This window comes from Rhineura floridana, chromosome 9 (genome assembly GCF_030035675.1).
Source record: "Rhineura floridana isolate rRhiFlo1 chromosome 9, rRhiFlo1.hap2, whole genome shotgun sequence".
In the NCBI taxonomy this organism is placed as follows: domain Eukaryota; kingdom Metazoa; phylum Chordata; class Lepidosauria; order Squamata; family Rhineuridae; genus Rhineura; species Rhineura floridana.
This window is the reverse complement of record NC_084488.1, coordinates 79081904-79104460: the sequence shown is the minus strand read 5'-3', so window position 1 is coordinate 79104460 and position 22557 is coordinate 79081904. Positions and strand designations below refer to the sequence as shown.

The following is a 22557-nucleotide window of genomic DNA, read 5'->3' as shown; positions in this document are numbered from 1 at the left end:
AGAGCAGGGTGCCCTCAAATAAGCTGAGAGTGGGTAGCCTGCCTAAACCATATCGTCTCCTGGACAGAAGATATCCCATTTTCACCTCTCATTCAAACTTTCACAATGGCCAATGAAAGCCCACTGTCACAATACAGTACTTCATACACAAAGCCCTAGGATGGACGACCATACACTGAGTAAATCTGTGGAGGTTGTCACCTTTTCCACCAGCACATCCCACAGCAACACTACTGCAATAGGAGACTGTTTCTGGTGTTGCCATGGTACAGCAAAGAATGCTGGGAGATTGATAGTGAGTCAGGTTTAAAACGGTTATTAAAATGTAGCTCAAAGCCACAGTGCTTCACAGGAGTATTCGAATAACAGTCCTTTGTACTTGGAATCATTAAGAACATAAGAACATAAGAAGAGCCTGCTGGATCAGGCCAGTGGCCCATCTAGTCCAGCATCCTGTTCTCACAGTGGCCAACCAGGTGCCTGGGGGAAGCCCGCAAGCAGGACCCAAGTGCAAGAACACTCTCCCCTCCTGAGGCTTCCGGCAACTGGTTTTCAGAAGCATGCTGTCTCTGACTAGGGTGGCAGAGCACAGCCATCATGGCTAGTAGCCATTGATAGCCCTGTCCTCCATGAATTTGTCTAATCTTCTTTTAAAGCCATCCAAGCTGGTGGCCATTACTGCATCTTGTGGGAGCAAATTCCATAGTTTAACTATGCACTGAGTAAAGAAGTACTTCCTTTTGTCTGTCCTGAATCTTCCAACATTCAGCTTCTTTGAATGTCCACGAGTTCTAGTATTATGAGAGAGGGAGAAGAACTTTTCTCTATCCACTTTCTCAATGCCATGCATAATTTTATACACTTCTATCATGTTTCCTCTGACCCGCCTTTTCTCTAAACTAAAAAGCCCCAAATGCTGCAACCTTTCCTCGTAAGGGAGTCGCTCCATCCCCTTGATCATTCTGGTTGCCCTCTTCTGAACCTTTTCCAACTCTATAATATCCTTTTTGAGATGAGGCGACCAGAACTGTACACAGTATTCCAAATGCGGCCGCACCATAGATTTATACAACGGCATTATGATATCGGCTGTTTTATTTTCAATACCTTTCCTAATTATGGCTAGCATGGAATTTGCCTTTTTCACAGCTGCCGCACACTGGGTCGACATTTTCATCGTGCTGTCCACCACAACCCCGAGGTCTCTCTCCTGGTCGGTCACCGCCAGTTCAGACCCCATGAGCGTATATGTGAAATTAAGATTTTTTGCTCCAATATGCATAATTTTACACTTGTTTATATTGAATTGCATTTGCCATTTTTCCGCCCATTCACTCAGTTTGGAGAGGTCTTTTTGGAGCTCTTCGCAATCCCTTTTTGTTCTCTGCACACAAAAACAATCAACTCAGTGAGGGCTATTAAAGAGTGCCTAGAAATACCAAGCCAAATAGTCTGAAAGCATTGCAGCTGTCAGGATTGGGGAAGGGGAGAAAGGTGTCGTTGACAGGAAATAAAGCATTTTTTAAAAAAAATTAAAGGTATTTTTTAAGGTCTAAGATCCTAGAAGAGGCTGAGTGACTGAACTAAAATATGCATAGGCAAAGTAGAAGAAAATCCCTCCATTTTCAAAGAAAAAACATAGTGATTATATTTCATTATAATGGCCATACAAGCATAAACTAAATTATGTATTAGTAACAGAGCCGAGCTGTCTTCTCATGCGCTGGGAGAAAGAAGTGTGCTCTAACAGGGAGATTAATCACTGGCAGATATTAAGAGATTCTGAGGAGAGATTAAAAGATTAAAGAGAAAGAAGAAAGGAATCTAAATCTGTGTGTTGTATCCAGCTGACAATATAAGGGGGGCAATAGGTTTTTTGTGCACATAAATCACCTGGCTGTACAAACTATGAAATATTAACTATACAAAATTGTATCAGGGACTATTAAATAGAAATGCAAGGAATCATCATTCATTTATATGTCTGAATAGAGTTTGAAGCATGAATGGTCCATTGAGCTAAATGCTGAAAGATATCATTAGCACCTCTTCTGTTAACTTTGCAGCCTTTTTTTAAAAAAATAGCTGGGGGTCCCAAGTACACTTGCCAGCTCACCACTGATAAGCACATGTTTTAATCTACAGAGACAAGTGCAACATGAGGTCAGAGAGAGCTCTTACCTTTCTCCAGGCTCAGGAGAACGTCTTGCACTCTCCCAACATCATTCTGAGCTACAGAAGCTTTCAGAGTGTCTCCAAAGCTCAGAGCTACATCAGGGATGAGACTTGACCCCTCCCCAAGTTGAGTGAGGGGCAGGATCCCTGTCAAGCAGAAATCATGCTTGTCTACCAATGCAGGTCAAAATATGTGGATCTCTGGACTTAGCAACATGGAAATAAAGAAGAAAAAGAATGTGAATGAATTGTAGTTGATCATGAGTCTGGAGGGTTGTGATGTCTATTCATATGACCATTTACCACATAAAAATGTCAGCCCCAAAAAAGCAATCATATAAATTGACCTTAAGGTAATCTTTACATATGACAATTTCCTAATGGATATGACTTTCAAGTAAGAAATCACATGTACATTTCATGTACATTTATATGTACAGTTAGCATACACTTGTCCATTTAGCTGTGTTACACACATTAAGAAGCCATGATCAATTCATAACCTCCTGACATGCATCATAGAATATGCATGTGTATGGAGAAATGTTGTATATAGGTCTGTTTATGTTTGTGTTTTGAAGAAAACATATTTTGTGACCTCTATGACTGTCCTTTCAAGTTCAAGGCTTTTTATTGTTACTGCCTGCTTAGCAGTAACTGCTGGGTGACAAATTCTGGGAGGGGGGGATTGCTTTCAGAATGTGTTAGGTGGGGAGCTAGATCAAGTAAATTAATTCTGCTTGGTCTGGGTGACAGGAGACTCTGATTGGCTAGAGGTTCCATTGAGAGTGCTGTCAGCAAAGAGGACCATTGAATTTAGTTGGTTGGGATCTGTCAGTTGAGGAGTTGGGAAAGAGAGCTGATTAGGGAGGTGTGAGGAAAAAGACAAGAGAAAACTGAGGCTTGAATATTAATATCCAATGTGTTACTAATATGTGACTGATGAAGATCAGGAGAAGGGAGCCAGTGTGTAATGGTCATACCAGAAAAAGGTTACACAAGTGGGTTTTGTTGGCTAAACTGTCTAAGCAGCCCCAAGTACAACCAGAGGAGCTTTGGGGTTCAGAGGCAGATTGTCCCCAGTAGTGGACTGGGTTGTGGTTGTATTTGGCTGGTGCGTGGGTTTAGGGAATTTGATCTGAGGTGAAAGCCACTTAAAGGCTAGTACCATCAACAGCGTCTCCTGAGACTTCAAAAACTGTCATCAAGCACTCTGAAGACCCCCATGTAAATAGCAGTATTATCTTATGTACATAGATCCCTTTAGTAAGCCAACCATCTGAATTAAAAGTTCACCCTCTCTCTAGTATAGGCCTAAGCCTACTACACCAGTTACTAGGAGGTTTTAAAAGCATTCGGAGAGAACAGTGGGAAATTAAACCAGCGCAATACGTAAACTTGTTTATACAAGTGAGGCTGAGGAAACTGAATTTTCCCAGCAGTATGTCCAAATAGATACATATGCTGTTGTCATACATTATGTTGTAAAGAAGCTGTCTTCTAACACTTATATGGCTCCCTGTTATTTGGGTGTTTGCCCAGGAGAATGTCCTAGTGGGCTGCGCATTACAGTCCATCTGATTCCAACATTTCCAAATAGTTTTCTTTTTTAAACCTCACAATATTGCAGTGTGACTCATTGCTCTCTGTCATAGGGTCTATGAAGATGAAATAATGCAGGGGTGGGGAACCTCAGGCCCCAGACATCAAATGCAGCCTCTCTATTTGGCCCTAGGAGTTCTCTCTGCACCACACTGCTTCATAACCACAGCCCCTCTCCCCAGGCCATGTCACTGCACTGGCCCTACTTCACACCCTCTTTGAGTGTTTAAATCTGACTAAAATTGAACTGTGATAATGTCTTTTGCTTGCCTGGATGAAGAATGAAAAGGAGTGTATAAGTGTGTAGAGAAACTAGTCCACTGTATAAAGGTTAAACTTACATTAATTGCTCCACCTACTTTTGCTTCTGGTCTGCCTAATACTGACATGCAGCCCCTGGAAAGTTGCCCAGAAGGGAATGTGGCCCTTGGGCTGAAAAGGGTTCTCCATGCCTGCATTAATGAACACAAACCTGTTATACGTGAGAACATAAATCAAGCAAAAAGGGGTTGGGACTTTTCTTTCTTTTTTGCAAGCTCTTTTAGTAAGGATTATTATCAACCAGCTGGAGGAAATCCTATTGGTTTCCATGGACATCATTTACTCCTTTATCTGCTGTTGCCTCTCTCAAGTCATTCATCTGAGCTTTATTGATAAAGACAGCATTTACCATAGTTACTTAGCATCACCCTGTAATGGTATTGTCAGTGGCCAATCAAGACTATGGAAAGAAAATGAGGGTCTGGCTAAAATGGGCTTTTTTAAACAAGAAACATCCTGGCTCAGCCAAAGACCATATGACACATCCAACTGAATGAGGGCAAAGAAATCTTAGAACTGATGCTTTGAGGCATGCACACACTTGCACTGCGCTTTACCAGCAGGTGGACAATTTTAAGTGAAAAAGTGGGAACACATTTCTGACTTCAAAATGCATGATTTAATGTAATAATTACAATAATATATATTTTTATCTCACTGTTCTACTCTTGTAATCAGAGCAGGTAACAATATAAACAAAATACAGAGCCATAAAATACCATTAAAGCAAAGAAATAGAATCAAAGGCAGCCATTCAACTCACAAGATACAATTAAAACATGTTGTGCAATCCTATATACTCAGAAGTAAATCCCACTATGTCTGATGAGGCTTACTCTCTGTGGTAAGTGGCTTTAGGATTGCAGCCTAAGACTAAAACAGAGGCAAAATAAGAATAAAACAAACATTAAAAGTTTTTTTTAAGTTATGTTTTCAGATTCTGACAAAAGGAGCATAGAGATGCAATCTAGTTGGAAGGGTGTTCCGGAATCATAGCATCACCACTAAAAAGGCCTTGCCCCTCGTGGGTTTATTTTCAACATTGTATTTGTATTTATATTGTTTTCTACAATATATTTAATCTGTGTATATATTAAATGTTGTATACTTATCATTCCAGCTAAATATTTTTTTTTCCCCTTTGCTTTGGTAGAATTTAGATTTCTGGGACCAGTCTTCAGGAGATTTGGGGCAAGGTGTCAGCAGTACACTGATGAAACCCAGTTCTGTTTCTCTGTAACATCTGAATTGGGAGAGGCCATGCAAGCCCTGGACCGCTGCTTGGACTCGGTGGTGGGCTGGATGAGGGCCAATAAACTGAGTCTGAATCCTAGCAAGACGGAGGCGCTGTGGGATGGTGGTTTCCAAGTTCAGATAATTGGTCAGTTGCCTGCTTTAGATGGGGTCGTGTTGCCTCTGAAAGAGCAGGTTCGTAGTCTGAGGGTGCTCCTGGATCCATCTTTGTTGCTAGAGGCCCAGGTGACCTCCGTGGCTAGGAGTGCCTTTTACCAGCTCTTTTGCCCCCCTCCACGCACTTAACAAAACCAAATAAATCAAGATAGTAACCATCATAGATTGTGCAAAATAAGTGAAATTACACATTTTTAGATAAGGTAGCAGAAACCAGTTTTTCTTGGCAGAGAATATATATTAAGCAACGAGGGTGGTAAGCATCCAAGATAAAACTAGAGGAAAAAGAGGGGGGAGACCCCAAGATGCTGAAAAAGGGGATTCTTGAAATGAAAATCCAAATAAGTTTTATTAAAAAATGGGCTTTTTTTAAAATAAAACTTATTTGGATTTTCATTTCAAGAATCCCCTTTTTTCAGCATCTTGGGGTCTCCCCCCTCTTTTTTCTCCAGAGAATATATATTGCCTAGGTGCATTTTAGTTTTATTTGTAGAACTCACACATTTCTGATTGTGGCCATATTTTCATATACTTGCTCAACTTTTGGTGGGCCTCTTGCTACTTTATTATTGACAGAACATCTTTAGTTAAAATTGTTCCAAAATTGGAGTATTGTTTTATGAATATGGGTTATATCCAACCCTGGTTTTGTATTAGCAGACAGTGCTTCTGCCCATATAGGTAAAGCACTCATTTTCCACCAGCTCCCCATCCCCCCTACAGAGGCCCTTTATGTCATATCCTATACTGTTCCAGAGAATCCCTCAACAGCAGGATTTGGGGTGCTATGGGAGACTGTGTTTGATAAGGTGAACTGGGTGAAATCAAGTGCCATGTCTTGTGCAAACAGAACTGCTTTCTGCTAGCATAACATCACAGTTGGATACAACACAGTTGCTATGTGACTGAGATACTAAGACCATTATCATCATCTTTTTGTTTTTCTTTTCAGATCATGGATGTTTAACTCTCCTAGTGAATCAAAGACAACCAGCCTTTTCTTTTACTATTGCACATTTTTATGGGGTTACCCAACCTATCTGTTTTGGGTAAGGCAATCTTGGCCTGGTTCAAAATATGGATCTTCCATTTGCCCTTTCTCTACAATAAAACCTTCCTCTTTTCTCAGGCATTTTAGTCTATTTTAGTCTTTTAAATATGTTTAACTGATTTTAGATTTGTGGATGCCTACATACATGTTCCTTGCACTGAATTATTGGATTTTATTGTGTATATTTATATTCCTCTGTTGTACACCGCCCAGAGACCTATGCTAGTCGGGCGGTATAGAAATTCAACAAATAAATAAATAATAATAAATAAATAAATAACCGTAGAAAGGGAAAAGGTTACTTTCTGTAAAAGTCTTGGTATTATATGGCAATTAGCCCTACATATACCAGCGCTATCTATTGAAGAGATTAATTTTCCCTGCAAGAAAGACAGTAAAATAAATGACTACTGTAATCATTTTTACATACATTAATAGTTGATTCAGAATTAGGGCCCCATTTGACAAAATGCCATAGAAGCACATTTGCTCTCTACAACTTATAATACAATCTGCAGAGACTGATTCCTATGTCTAATGATCAAGCAAACAATTGTGTATAGCAGTTGACTTCCTGCTTTCAGGAGGAATATATTAGCAGCAGCATGATAGGAATTCTATTAGGGTGGTCACTTACCTATGGCCAAAATAGAGGAAATGCATCACACACAAAAAAGGACAAAAGAGGACACAGATATGCAAATGTTATGCAAATGACACTTTATAGATGCAAATTCAGAAATAATTGGTATAATTTAAATAGAAATGCAATACATACCATAGATGAGAATATTGTAATCAGGTGACCTGTGTGTCTTGCTCAGTCCACTGCCCAGCTGGTAGCCATTGATGGACATCTACAAGCCACCACCACCCCACTTCTTATGGTTCTTATCTTTAAACTGGACTTAGACTGGACAGCCATTCAAATCAAGGACTGACTTCTGTAAAGCAGGATACTTTGCCAATCTTTGTAGTACACTTTACCAAATGTCAGTGTAATATAGACTTGACAGAAGATTAGTTACTACCCGATATAATCCAGAGCTACCAGTATTTCTGGAAAAGAAAGGTAGGAACTGATATACCATTACACTCTGATATTAAACTATTACTAAGACACAAGTCCCAATGATCTCTGTGAAACTACATCCAAGTAACTGTACTGAACAGTATGATAATGATAGAGTTGATTTATTGTGTGCATCACATCAGTGATGAATAATAATGCACAAAATGGTTATTTCAGACCAATATATGTCTATCATTACTTGGCCAAGATCCCAGATTCTAGGCAATTTCCCCTTGTTTTATAGAGAAGAAAGGAATATGCAAAGAAAAATCTTGAAAGGGTTTTATCTCAACTCACTCCATGAAATGTAGCCAATATTTGAAAGTTATCTAGTGTGACACCAAACTGTTGCATTTCATTAATGCCATGTTTATATTTAAATAAATGATAGACATCTTAGTCATGATCGTATCATATAGATATCTCTTTCTCACTGATCTTACAAGGTGGAAGTCTCTGCACTTTCTGGAATTTAATCAATACAATACTAATAATACTAATACTATTTAGTTTATATTCCCTATTACCCTTTTTTATAGAAGGAAACTGGCTTGAATTTTTGCCAAGGCTTTAGTGTGCAATCTTTGGCTCAATTGAAATCAAAGGCACTTCTGTCATTGACTTCATTAGATCATTGGATCAGGATTGCATCTTTAATTTCTTAATCTGAAAATAATTTTTTGGTCAGCTGGCAGGACCTTTAGGGAACATATGGTGGCATTTTATCTATACAGAGGTAAACTGACAAGCTAAACTGAAAACAGAGATCAGAAATATACTCTAGAACTGTTTTTATAAGTAATTTATTAGCATCTTTTACTATTTCATATTCATGAAAGGAGACAAGGAAACATCTTTGCGTATAACTGTGTAGACAAGTACAGTTATAAAAGGATTGATTTCCACAGTGAGGCTTTTACATCCTCTGGGCTTTGACACCTATATTTACAAAATTAATTGCATTTCTCATTAAAAAAAAGAAATTTTAAAATATTTTCTATCCAAGGCAAGGAAAAATGAGAAGCTGACTTATTCTACAGAAAGTAGTTCACTAGTAATCTCTACTTTGCTTGCTGATCTTCCAACAGTGTTTTCCCTCCCTAATTATTCAAAACATCTCTGCTAAACGCTTTTCACATTGCTGTCACTATGATCAGGTTACCCATCTCCATAGATCATTATACTGACTGTATCATTATAATGAATTCCTGACTTGGCTATTCTTCTGGTCTTTATTGTTTATTGCTTCTCCCCAGCTGAGCAATGGCCTGATTAACATTATTTGAAGTCACAAGGTGCTTTTGCCACTCAATTTGATATGATGCCTAAGAGACAATTCATACATTACCACAGAAACATGGAAGCCAGTTCCTTGTGGCAATATCTGTAGAAGGAATAACATGGGATGGATGAATTACATATATATGATTAATTATAAGGGGAGTGTAGTTTTGTTATATTTTTCTTAGTGAGATATTTTCATTAAATTGTTTGGCTGTTTAAATTTCATTATATTTTGCAATTTAGTGAATTTGCCTTGAGCATGATTTACTATGGAAAGGTGACATACACATAGGTGATGATGATGATGATATCAGCTGGCAATACTGACATGAGAAGGAACCATACAATTTGCCCAACCCGTATGGTTCCTTCCTAACTGCATCTATGTGTAAACAGCTCACACCCACTTCCATAAGATTTGAATTATCCCTTTGTTATTTGAAGAACTAATATGCCAAACTAAGCCCTAGTTTTGAAAGGGGTCTGTATCTCAGGCCCATTTTCATTAGTTGGCAAAGTTGGGCAGCTGCTGGATTCTCCAGGTCTGGCCCAGCAAGAGGCCTACCACAAAGCACCACACTAAGTACCTCTGTCTTTGTTAGGCTCTTATTTCTCACTTGCTCCAGAAGCTACTTAGCAGCCAGTAGGAAGCAGGTGTCATGTTGCAATGCCCACCAATTCTTTTAAATATGGAGGGAAAGCCAGATACCTCATTCCTCAGAACCCCCCCCACCTGCTCATGTCTCACAAGCCTGGTGGCACAGCAATACTGATGGTGTCTCCACTGCTGCCTTTATTGTCAGTCCCACCACTGCTCCTATTGTGGTGGGGAGAAGAGGGCATGTGAAGTGAACTCTGCAGCAGCTGCCCCTGCTGAAGAATTTTTGGGTTCTTTAGACTGGGGTCCTTCAAGAAATTTGAAGACACAAGGTTGAAGCAAAAAGGTAGGCAGGGTCAGCATAGGATTGCAGTGAGGCACAGTCTGCATGGCTCTTTTATACAGTACTAAATACGCATGTGACATTAGTTCACCAATCCCACAAGTTCCTTCTCACATAACTCAACAGTTCCTCCTCTCTGCAATCTTTCCAAACCGATCAGAAAACATTAGGTAATTCTACTCTCTAGTTACATTAACACATGTACAGGTAATTTGTAATTGTCTTAATATACTTCTTATTCCAATTTTCTGTCTGTCTTACTAATATCACCATTGTTCTGCTGTCCCCCATGACTAATGCTTTTTCCAGGCCAGTTGAAACCAGTTACTACCATGCACTACATTCTACTATTGTGAATGGGCTTTCAAGCACCCAGTACTTTCTATTACCATTGTTCTTGATCGGCCAGGCTAACCCAGGTACACCTGGAGATATTACAACATGTTCCTTAACGATACCAGGCTGGGTTTGGCTCGGTCAACTTAGGGTGACTGGAAGTTCATGAGCACCACAGTTTTATTAGTTTGCTATAGGGGTTCTTATTTCTTATATTTTCTTAGAAATCCCACTCCTGCTTAAAGAAACTGCATAGCTATAGAGAAGAGTTATGATTATAATGCTGGACTATGACTGAAAATCACACACTTAATAAAAAGCACTGGGTGATTCTGAGCCAGCCACTATCTCTCAGCCCCAGAAGAATTGAAAAGGCAAACTATCTAAAAATACCTTTTTACCATGAAAACTCACTTCCAAAGTTGTATTCTATTTATCAAAAGTGAAATTAAGCACATTGGGTTATTTTAGAAATCACTATTAAAACTCTGAGTTTTTCTCATTCCTAACTTTAATACTGTTACAAAGTTACTCCAGTAATCAGAGCTATTGCTCTATCGAATACTAAAACAAAAATATACTTGCCAACCATTTTCTTTCACTAACAATTAGTTTCCCAGGATCAAACAGTATAATATATCAATCATAGATTATGTGCTCATTTGGTTTGAACACTATATTCATTAATTAAACTCAGTCACACACAAGCTGATTTTGGCACAGGCAGAAGTTCGGAGCAAGGTGAATTGATCATTGCCTGCTATCAAGGCCTTAGGTACAGGATTTTAGGGTTCTCTGAATATATTTTATATATCTATACCTATATAAAAAACATATAATAGGAATATGTGAATTCTCCAAAATTTTAACTAAAACCTTCCATCTTTACCATGGGAAGATCTAACCAGCACATCCTGCACTTGTTGCATTCTTACTACATCCGTGCTTGCTCATAAACAATATGCTCATTAATCAAAAGTTAATCATACACAGGCCTGCTTGCTTCATCTCAAGGGTTGAGAAGTTCAAGCTGAACTTGCTTCTCTATGAGCCTGGATTGTAGGGGTCCCAAAAGTCTGTGGGCCTTTTTTGCTTAGTTCCTTGTGATTTTATATCTTCTTATATCTATGTTTATATGTGTGGATATATAAAAATTCTCCATTACCCCAACTGAAGCTATGATTTCCCCAGTCTGTGGCTGCTCCCTACCACCAGCACGGCCAAGGAAGGGGAGGCCTAGGAAGGAGTGAGCTCCAGGCCAGCCAGCCTATCTATACAGTAGTACTTCTTACAACTTTCAACCATGCCATCCACTGCAATGATCATGGTAGTGAACAAGCCAAGACCTGTGTGTGTATGAAGGAAAGGATTGTGTGTGTTTGCGGGAGAAGCCCACTACAGGTTTCTTGCCTGGAGTCCACCAAAACCTGAAATTTGGCCGTGCGAAGTTGGCCTCCCTTGTCACACCTCTTCTCGTGTTATCTCTTCATCTACTCCTAGCCTCTTTTGCCTCCTCAGAGTCCTTGCCTATAGTATTCTATCTCTTTCCCTTCTCATTTTGTCAACTCTCTCAAGAACTCCTCCTCCAGTTCCATCCAGTTCTGTTTTTCTGTATCCCCAATTATGGATTTGTAAGTCCCTAACTGTTGAAAGCCACCTTGACTGGTACATGAGTGCTAGAAGGGTGATATATGTATTGCCCATCTAATGTAAACAGTGCACCTAAGCAGCCAGATAAAGAATACAACTTACATTTTATGTGCAATGACCCCATCTGCACTATACATTTAAAGCAGTATTATACCACTTTAGACAGTCATGACTTCCCCCAAAGAATCCTAGGAACTGTAGCTTGTAAAGGGTAGAGGGAATTGTTAGGAGACTCCTATTGCCCTCACAGAGCTATAATTCTGAGTGGTTTAACAATCAATCCCACTGTCCAGGAAACTCTTAACAAACTACAGTTCCCAGTTCCCAAGTAGAGGAAACTAGTCCATTAGGGCAAACAGGGCACTGCTCCACCAAACTTGGTCTGTTCCCACCTGCCTGTCTTCTTATTTACTTATGAGTTGCCTCCGCCTGTCATTGACTCTGGCTCCACGTACTGTTGGGCTCCCTGCCTTCTGCCCTGCCACTCTCAATGCAACTTCACCTTCACATATAACATGAAGCATGAGCAGCAGGTGCATCACCTGGTTGTCAGAGCACATAAACAAAAACATTGTGTTAATTGGTCCTTAGATCCTGCCATTGCATTTTTTATTCCATCCTGAATATCTTCTTCTTTCTTAGGTGGAATATCTTCATTATTGGCAACAGGGCAAAAACCTGAATAGACTATGTCATATGTGCCATCCTGTGAAGACTCTTTGAACTAAACATGGTCATGTCATCAACCGCTTGGTGGCTGACTTTGACCATTATTGTCTTTTTATCTAGAACAGTGTGGGATACAGAAACAGGTACAGATGTGCAAAAATGATCTTTTCTATAGCATTTAAGACAGTCTTCCCCAACCTGGTACCCTTCAAATGTGCAATAAATCCCAGCCAGCATGGCCAGTGGCCTAGGATGATGAGAGTTGCAATCCAAAATATCTGGAGGGCACCAGAACACCTGGAAGGCTGATCTAAGATTGTGTACCTTCAGGTTGTTTGGGTTACCAGAAATGAGATGCAGACGTGAGGTTTGCTTACAAAGAGTTAAAATTTATTGAGTAAACTTTGATCGCTCCCGCGCGCCCCCTCCGGTGTAGAGCTCATACAGCTCCGTGGTATACCCCGGAGATGAGAGTGATGAAACATGAGAGGAGGAGGCTGGAGTGCAGATGGAGGAAAACTCCCAGTGGATACAATCATGCCTTGGTAAGTGCCACCAATAAGTTGTATACAAAAGCGGTAAGCACAGCAAAGAAGCTTTATTTTGCTGCCTCTATTAGATCATCCCTATGCCGCCCAGCGGAGCTTTTCAAAGTCGTGCGTGGGCTTTTACACTCTGGCCCCCACGATACTACGAAAACATCTGAAGCCCGCTGCAATGAAATTGCTGGACACTTTCAAGATAAGATCGCATGTATCCGCAGGGATCTTGACTCTGATGTTGTGACAGATGAATCTATTGAAGTGTCCGGAGCACGGCCTTGTCCTTCTTTATTGGATGAGTTTCAGTTGGTGCAGCTTGAGGAAGTGGACAAGGTGCTTGGAATGGTTCGGGCAACCACGTCTGTTCTGGATCCTTGCCCATCTTGGCTAGTGAAAGCTAGCAGGGCTGGGACCACCGGTTGGGCCAAGGAAGTGGTTAATGCCTCCTTGAGGGAGGGAGTAGTCCCTGGTAGCCTCAAGGAGGCAGTAGTGAGACCTCTTTTAAAGAAACCCTCCTTGGACCCAGACAATTTGAATAACTATAGACTGGTGGCGAATGTCCCTTTTTTGGGCAAGGTTTTGGAACGGGTGGTTGCCAGCCAGCTCCAGGCGCTCTTGGATGAAACCGATTATCTAGATCCGTTTCAATCCGGTTTTAGGCCCGGTTTTGGCACCGAAACAGCCTTGGTCGCCCTGTATGATGACCTTTGTCGGGAGAGGGACAGGGGGAGTGTGACTCTGTTGATTCTCCTTGATCTCTCAGTGGCGTTTGATACCATCGACCATGGTATCCTTCTGGGGAGACTCGCGGAGTTGGGTGTCGGGGGCACTGCTTGGCAGTGGTTCCGCTCCTATTTCGCGGATCGTCACCAGAAGGTAGTGCTTGGGGAACATCACTCGACACCATGGACTCTCCATTGTGGAGTCCCCCAGGGGTCGGTCTTGTCCCCCATGCTTTTCAACATCTACATGCAGCCGCTGGGTGCGGTCATCAGGAGTTTTGGAGTGCGTTACCATCAATATGCTGATGACACGCAGCTCTATTTCTCCTTTTCATCTTCTTCAGGTGAGTCTGTTGATGTGCTGAACCGTTGCCTGACCGCGATAATGGACTGGATGAGAGCTAATAAACTGAGACTCAATCCAGACAAGACCGAGACACTGTTGGTGAGCGCCTTCCCTGCTCAGATGGTGGATGTTCACCCTGTTCTGGATGGGGTTACACTCCCCCTGAAAGAACAGGTACGTAGTTTGGGGGTTCTTTTCGACTCTTCCTTGTCTCTCGAGGCCCAAGTGGCCTCGGTGGCACGGAATGCATTTTACCATCTTCGTCTGGTAGCCCAACTACGCCCCTATCTGGACAGGGACGACCTCACCTCCGTTGTTCATGCTCTGGTAACTTCAAGATTAGATTACTGTAATGCGCTCTACGTAGGGCTGCCCTTGAAGACAGTTCGGAAGCTTCAGCTGGTGCAGAACGCGGCTGCCAGACTATTGACGAGGACCAGTCGGTCTTCGCATATAACACCTGTCTTGGCGCGTCTGCACTGGCTTCCTATTTGCTTCCGGGCGAGATTCAAGGTGCTGGTTCTTACCTATAAAGCCTTACACGGCGTGGGACCTCAATACCTTGTGGAACGCCTCTCTCGCTACGAACCTACCCGTTCACTTCGTTCAGAATCTAAGGCCCTCCTCCGGGTACTAACCCATCGGGAAGCCCGGAGGGTGGTTACCAGATCTAGGGCCTTTTCTGTGGTGGCCCCTGAGTTGTGGAACAGCCTCCCCGAAGAGGTACGCCTGGCGCCTACACTCCTATCTTTTCGGCGCCAGGTAAAGACCTTTTTATGCTCCCAGGCATTTTAATCTTCTAATCTTCTTAACCTTTCTAATCTTTTAATCTGTATTTTCTTTAATTTGTGCTGTATTTCGTTTTTATTGTGTTTTTTGTTGTTTGTTTGTATATGTTTTTGTGGTTTTTATTATGATATATTGTATTTTACTTTGTTTGTTCACCGCCCTGAGAGCTACTTTTGCTAAGGGCGGTATATAAATCGAAATAATAAATAAATAAATAAATAAACTTACAAGCATACAGCCAAGTATTCCCAATAAAAGTGGATCAGCCACACAGCTCTGCAGTAGCTAGTGTCAGACTGAACACTCCCATTGGGCACAAGAGACATTTTTATAGCATAAAAGCTGGCACACAACTGCAATATTACATAAAAGATTAATGAGTATACAGACATCAAAAATAATATATCATGGCACCTGCGCATACCTAACCTTTAACAGAACCCCCTGCAGGTTCCGACACGAGTGCGCAATCTGCGGGGGTCCGCACTCCTGCGCTGCCTGCCCCAGGGGCCGCCCTTTCAGAGGTGGGAACAGGGACTCAGCTGGCGCAAGGAGACTGGGAGCTGCTAGCGCAGCTCAAGGAAAGGGGCCCCAGTCCAGTTAAACTCCCTGAACTCCAGTACTTGCTCTGCCTTTACCCCCGAGTCCAAGACGCCCAGTTTTTGCTCCAGGGCTTTACAGAGGGTTTTCGGATCCCCTATTCGGGCCCCAGGCACCACTTCATGTCCCGCAACCACAAATCAGTGGCAGGCATGGAATCAGTTGTGGGAGAGAAAATTGGAAAGGAGGTCATGGCAGGCCACGTTCTGGGCCCCTTTACGGCACCACCCATCCCTTCACTCAGAGTTTCCCCGCTGGGCCTCGTGCCCAAGAAGGCACCAGGCGAATTTCGCCTTATACACCACCTGTCTTTTCCCAGGGTGGGTCAGTAAATGACTTCATCCCATCAGACCTCTGCTCTGTCCGCTACACGTCATTTGACTGCGCAGTTCGTATGGTTAGGGACTGCGGGATGGCCGCCCTCATGGGAAAGTGTGACATCAAATCTGCCTTCCGTCTCCTCCCTGTGCACCCAGGGGACTTTGAGCTGTTAGGCTTTGCCTTCATGGGCAAATATTATGTGGATAGGGCATTGCCTATGGGCTGCTCCATCTCATGCTCGGTTTTTGAGCGCTTCAGTTCTTTCTTGGAGTGGGCAGTCAGGAGACGGGCAGGCCGGCAATCAGTGGTGCACTATTTGGACGACTTCCTGTTTGCGGGCCCTGCAGACTCGGGCACCTGTCAGGCATTTATGGAGCAGTTCGCGGGGATGGCGGGGGAACTGGGTGTTCCCCTCGCGGCTGAGAAAACTGAGGGCCCTTCCACCACCCTCACTTTTCTGGGCATAGAGATCGATACAGTGGCCCAGTGCTGTAGGCTCCCACAGGATAAGCTGGTGGCCCTTAAGGGGAAAATCTCAGAGGTGGTTCGGGCAAAGAAGGTGACATTGGCCACACTACAACAGCTGGCAGGCCATATGAACTTTGCATGCAGGGTGGTAGCACCCGGGCGCGCATTCCTGTGGCGCGTGTACAATGCCATGGAGGGCCTATCACGCCCCCACCACCACACGCATGTTACTGCCGCTCTCCGGGAGGACCTGGCAGTTTGGTCCACCTTCCTGCAGGAATTCAATGGGGTCTCCTTATGGAGAAGGGATCGCCTGCTGGAAGCGGAGCTACAGGTGAGCTCCGATGCCTCAGGTTCCCGCGGTTTTGGGGTCATTTTCCATGACTCATGGTGTCATGGCAGCTGGCCACAGAACTGGGCGCAGGCTGGCCTGACCAGAGACCTGACCTTTTTGGAGTTCTTCCCCATTGTCGTGGCCGTACACCTTTGGCCCAACAAGCTGGGCAATTCCTCAGTCCACTTTTGGTGCGACAACCCCCCTACGGTGCATGTCATCAACACCCTGTCCTCTAGAAACCCCAGCGTTATGCGGCTGGTTCGTGTGTTCGTGCTCCAATGTCTTCGCTATAATATACAGTTCCTTGCACGCCATGTCCCGGGTATTGATAATAGTATTGCTGATGCTCTATCACGGAACCAGATGGAGAGATTTCACCAGCTGGCGCCGTGGGCAAGGGCTCAGCCGGACGTGGTACCCCCAGCGCTATGGGAGATTGGAGGACCGAATCAGAACGGGCCATAAGCCTGTCTGTGGCACCCAGCACTTTGGCCAGCTACCAGGGGGCAGGTAGGGACCTGGCAAGCTTCAGGGAGTCCAGAGGCTACACCCAGGAGTGGCCCATCCCCATGGAGCATCTTATGGAATTCTGCGTGGAAGGGAAGCGGAGGGGACTTTCAGTCAGGACCATCAGAGGTAAGCTCTCCGGTCTATCCTTCCTAGGGAAAGCACGGGGCTTCCAGGACTACTCCGGTGACTTTAGGGTCCGCCGGATGCTGGAGGGGTGGTCCCGTGAGCGCCCACACACACCTGATGCCTGCGCCCCCTTTTTCCCAGAGCTACTGTTGGGTCTGCAGGGACAGTGGAGGGTTCTATGTTCTTCCCATTTTGAGGCACTGCTATACCATGCTGCGGCCCTCACCTTGTTCTTTGGGGCCTTCCGAATAGGCGAGGTAGTGGCAGGTTCTAAGACGGATGGCTCCCTCCGGGCCCTTCTGGTTTCTGATCTCAGCTGGGAGCCAGAGGGGGTCCGCCTGCGACTCAGGCAGTCAAAGACGGACCAACACCACAAGGGTCGTCTGATTGTGTTATCCCCATGCTAACAGGAGGAACTCTGCCCGGTGAGGGCCCTGCGCATCTTTCTGGCAGCCTGGGGGATGCAGCCAGGGTACCTATTCAGGCATAGGGACCTCCAGCCCCTTACCAAGTATCAATTTTGGTCGGTGACAAAGGCAGCACTCCATAGGCTAGGTGTGGATGCCCGCAAGTTCGGGACACACTCCTTCCGGATAGGAGCAGCCTCCACGGCCGCCCACCTGGGTTTTTCCAAGAGGCAGCTACAGGCAGTGGGCAGGTGGTCCTCGGATGCATATAAGACTTATGTTAGACCACTAACAGAGATGCAGGAGGCCAGCAGCTAATGGCAATTATTGTCATTTTTGGCAGGCTGCTGGGAAAGATCAGAGCAAGTGAGCATCCTCCTCTGCGGTCACAGCATGATTTTCTGGGCAGGCCGCAGGGCGGCGAAGTCCCGCATTGGAACGCAGCTGGGGCTCAGTCAGTGGGCCTCAGTGCGGTGGCTTGGGCACCAGGGGATGCGTTGGGACGGTCTCCTGCCTACCTTGTTCCAGTCGGCTGTGGACCGGGCGGTGCCCCAGGTGCTGGTCTTCCACCTGGGAGGTAATGACTTGGGCCTGTTGAAGGGCAAGGCCCTGATCGAACAGGCATGTAGTGACCTCCAGGCCATTGCGCTGCGCTGGCCGGGGGTGCACTTGGTATGGTCTGACATCCTGCCGCGCAGGACGTGGAATTGTGCTGGTGACCCACGGGGAATGGGCAGGGCTCAGAAGAAGGTTAATAGACAGATTCAGAGGGCCATCAAGGGCCTGGGGGGTTCTGTCATACACCACCCAGAGATCAAGCACGATAGGCTGGAGTTGTTCAGGCCAGATGGCGTGCACTTGACTGACGGGGGCAATGACATCTTCCTGATGGACCTGCAGAGGGGTGTGCACCAGATTCTTATCGGGTGTGGGGTAAAGGGAGACTAAGCAGAGGCTTGTCCCCCTTTTGTGGCAAGGAAGCGTGGGGGAAAGGTTAAAAGGGAAAGGGCAGCTAGGTGACACCTTTAGGCACCTTTGGGGGTGATTGGCAGTCCGGGAGCCTGCACCTCAGGGCTATACGGCCCGGGAGCAGAACACGGGCCGCTTTTGGGGCCAACGTGCCTCATCCGCTCGGAGTTTCAGGGCTCCGGGGGGCGGTGATGCGGGTTGGACCCCCTACACATCTTCAGGGTGTGGCCAGAGCTGGGGCCTGGCACAGGGCAGCCCCAGGCTCAGGCAAGGTTTGGTTGCCCTATAGCTGCAAGCAGGCTTCGCCTGGATCAGCAGAATTCCCCCTCACTTGATTGTCCCTCTGCAGGTTCATTGGTTATAATTGACTCTGTTTTAATAAAGTGGCCCATGATTTAACCCAATGAATGGTGTCTGTGTTTATTTCGGCAATAGGCCGCAACCCCGTTCCGTGCCCACTTACCGGGTGAAGGGGCGTGTTTGCGGCCGCCGCCAAAGCCGGGCCGCCATCTTGGGGTGTGTGCATGCAAGCAGCGCGCAGGCGCGCTGACGTAGCACGCAGCAAGGAGGCGGGGCGGCAGATGGCCATTTAAGGCCGTGCCGCCAGCCGCCCTCCCTCACTGCAAGATTGGCGGCACCTGCCCGACCCTCCCTTGGCTGCAATGTGATTAATTTGGTCGCTACGGGGCCGACTAGGAATTTTTGGCCTGCCTGCCTCACTTTGCTGGCAGGTTTCTTTTGCCTACTCCACACTGTGGCTGTAGGGGAGGGTCAAGGGTTAGCACGGGTGCCTGCAGGGGCTAATAGGCTAATTGGTTTGTTTTGGCTTAATAGTTTAATGGTCACTGGTCAAGGAAGCGTGGGGGAAAGGTTAAAAGGGAAAGGGCAGCTAGGTGACACCTTTAGGCACCTTTGGGGGTGATTGGCGGTCCGGGAGCCTGCACCTCAGGGCTATACGGCCCGGGAGCAGAACACGGGCCGCTTTTGGGGCCAACGTGCCTCATCCGCTCGGAGTTTCAGGGCTCCAGGGGGCGGTGATGCGGGTTGGACCCCCTACACATCTTCAGGGTGTGGCCAGAGCTGGGGCCTGGCACAGGGCAGCCCCAGGCTCAGGCAAGGTTTGGTTGCCCTATAGCTGCAAGCAGGCTTCGCCTGGATCAGCAGAATTCCCCCTCACTTGATTGTCCCTCTGTAGGTTCATTGGTTATAACTGACTCTGTTTTAATAAAGTGGCCCATGATTTAACCCAATGAATGGTGTCTGTGTTTATTTCGGCAATAGGCCGCAAACCCAGAGCAAAGCAAAGGCAATAGCCCTAGGTGGTGACACAGTACTTGCTCTTATCCTGGACTGCATACAGTATTAGCAAGCCAAAGGGAAAAGAATGACCCAGACAACATAGTCAATGGTCAGGAATGATGAGAGTTGCAGTCCAACAATGCCTGGAGGGCCACAGGCTCCTCTATCCCCTGCTTTAGAATTTCTGCATTCTGCCTGAGTCAATTTCATTTATTATTTACTTATTATTTAAAAGTTGGGCTGCATATTAACTTTCCCTCCTGCACTGTCAATCACACGGGATGCTGATGTTGGAATGACTACTGACTACTAAAGGAGGGAGGAAAAGAAGTTATGGCAAAGCTGATGAGGTTAATGTGCACTATATATAGTATAGCGGGAACAGCAGCTCAATTTAGATAGAACTGTTAATGCCCTCTAGTGTCCCTTTACTGAAAATAAGAAATTTTTTTTTTAAGAGTTTACTGAAATGGGATTTTAAGTAACAGGACTATTTTTGACTGGCTAATTTCAAGTGGATTTAAATGGCAGCAGTCAATTTAACTACAGCAGAATGTCTCAAAACAACAAGATGAAGTATGCTTATCTCCTGAACAACCAAGGGAAGTTCTCATCATTTGATAGAAGAACTAAACTTTATGGAATTCCTTCACATCATCAAGCCTCTAACAGAGAATGAACTGAAAAAAGCAGAACTGACTTTGGTATAAAAACTGTAGAAGATTTATGTATACCAGGATATCAAAACCTCACTTGCTTATTATTTATTATTTGTTTATTAATTAAATTTATATCCAGCCCTTCCTCCCAGAAGGAGTCTAAGGACCTTAGACCTTATCAGTGAAATTTGTGGCATTTGGTGCATGCTACTTTTGAATTTAACCTGTCCCCAGGAATCGTTAGATATGGAAGAAAAATTCTTGATGGAAACCTTTGCATATGCTTGAAATGAAATGTGACAGACACTTTGAACATGTACAAACTGTGGGTATATGTATGGAGGAAATGAACCTTTCCCCTGTCTCCTTTGTCTCTACAAGGTAGTGGTGACCTTAAACACAATAACATATATACATATTTATTTGTTTTATTTTTAAAATTGCACATTTCAGCCATGGTCCCCAACACAGTTTACAGCTTACTCATTTAAAGCAATATTATTAGAAATAATTATAAAAAATAGCACTTACGTTTTTTTAAAAAACCCTACACATAACACAGGCAGAATTATCAAATGGAGACCACAACAAACACCAGTATAAGAGCAGCATTTATTCAGTGAATCACACAATAGATAGACTACAATATATAAACATCTGAACAATATGGAATTCATTTTATTGCATAATTTAATCTTAATTATATCGTCTTGCTATCCCCCCCCATTCAAGAAAAAGAGTAATCAATTATCATTGTACAACACGGAATATGTTTTCAAGCACTATCAAATGCTTATTTCAATCCCATGTCTTATTCAATATTAAACATATGCAGCATCTATAATCTGTTCAAAGATACTGATGGAGTCATAACAAACCTAACAGATAGGATATGTAATTTCTCCGGCATGATATCCAATTTCCCTGGCAACTCTTAAAAGTCTAAACATTATACTGAAGTTTTGCATTTCAGTTCAACACTAGGTGGTGCTGGCTCACTTTAAAAAAAAAAAGAAAATATGAAGCTGACTAAGAACTTCTTAAAACAGTAATATTCAAGCACAACAAAACTGTGAATTTCATCATCTGATTCTTCTCATCTGTGCTTACGCTTTCGCAGTTAAGCCTCCAAGGCAGGCATGGAGCACCTATGGCCCTCCAGATATTGCTGGACTACAACCCCCATCATTCCTGACCACTGGCATGCTGCCTGGGAGTTAGAGTCTAACAACATCTGGAGGACCACAACCTCCCCATCCCTGTTCTAAAGGATTATAGATGTGTGACTTTATGGCAAGCTGATCAAAGTCATATGGATGTTTACTCTGAAATAAGCTCTACTGAGTTCTATAGGATTTACTTGCAAATATGTGTGCGGGATTGTGACACAACAGCATAATCCTATGCATGTTTAATCAAAAGTAAGCCCTGCTTGTTTGATAGGGCTTACTCTCCTGTATTTTGCATAAGACCACAGCCATACAGCACAATTCTATACATATCTACTCAGAAGTAAGTCCCCATGCAGTTAACAGTACAGACTCCCAGGTAAATAGCAATAAGATTGCAGCCTTAGTTGCTCTTTTGGTGTTGCAGAAAATGAAAACAAACAAGTGAGCCAGTACTAATGATTTGGACAAACTACTATTTTTAAAAATTCTGGATGCAATTGCTTTTACCACTGGGCCACTTCTAGATTGTCATTATTTTCAGGTGGGATTCAATCTTATGCCATCGAATTCAAGTTGTACAATTAAAGTTGATTTGGCACTCTTGAACAACAAATCATTTTCCTCCCAAAATCGGACTTTTTGCTACAATGAAAGTGACAGGGAAAAGCATTGGAAAGTGTGGGATAACAATTGCTCGACACAATATCATATAACCTCTCCACAAACAAATCAGGCTGTGTGCACACTTCCATTTACTCTGCATCCAGTGCGCTCCCACT

General features: G+C 44.0%; 1 pseudogene; it reads left to right on the top strand.

Annotated features, from left to right (window-relative positions):
• Window positions 1-160: 160 nt before the first annotated feature.
• On the top strand, window positions 161-20657 carry LOC133363668 (uncharacterized; annotated as a pseudogene).
• The last annotated feature ends 1900 nt before the right edge of the window (window positions 20658-22557 follow it).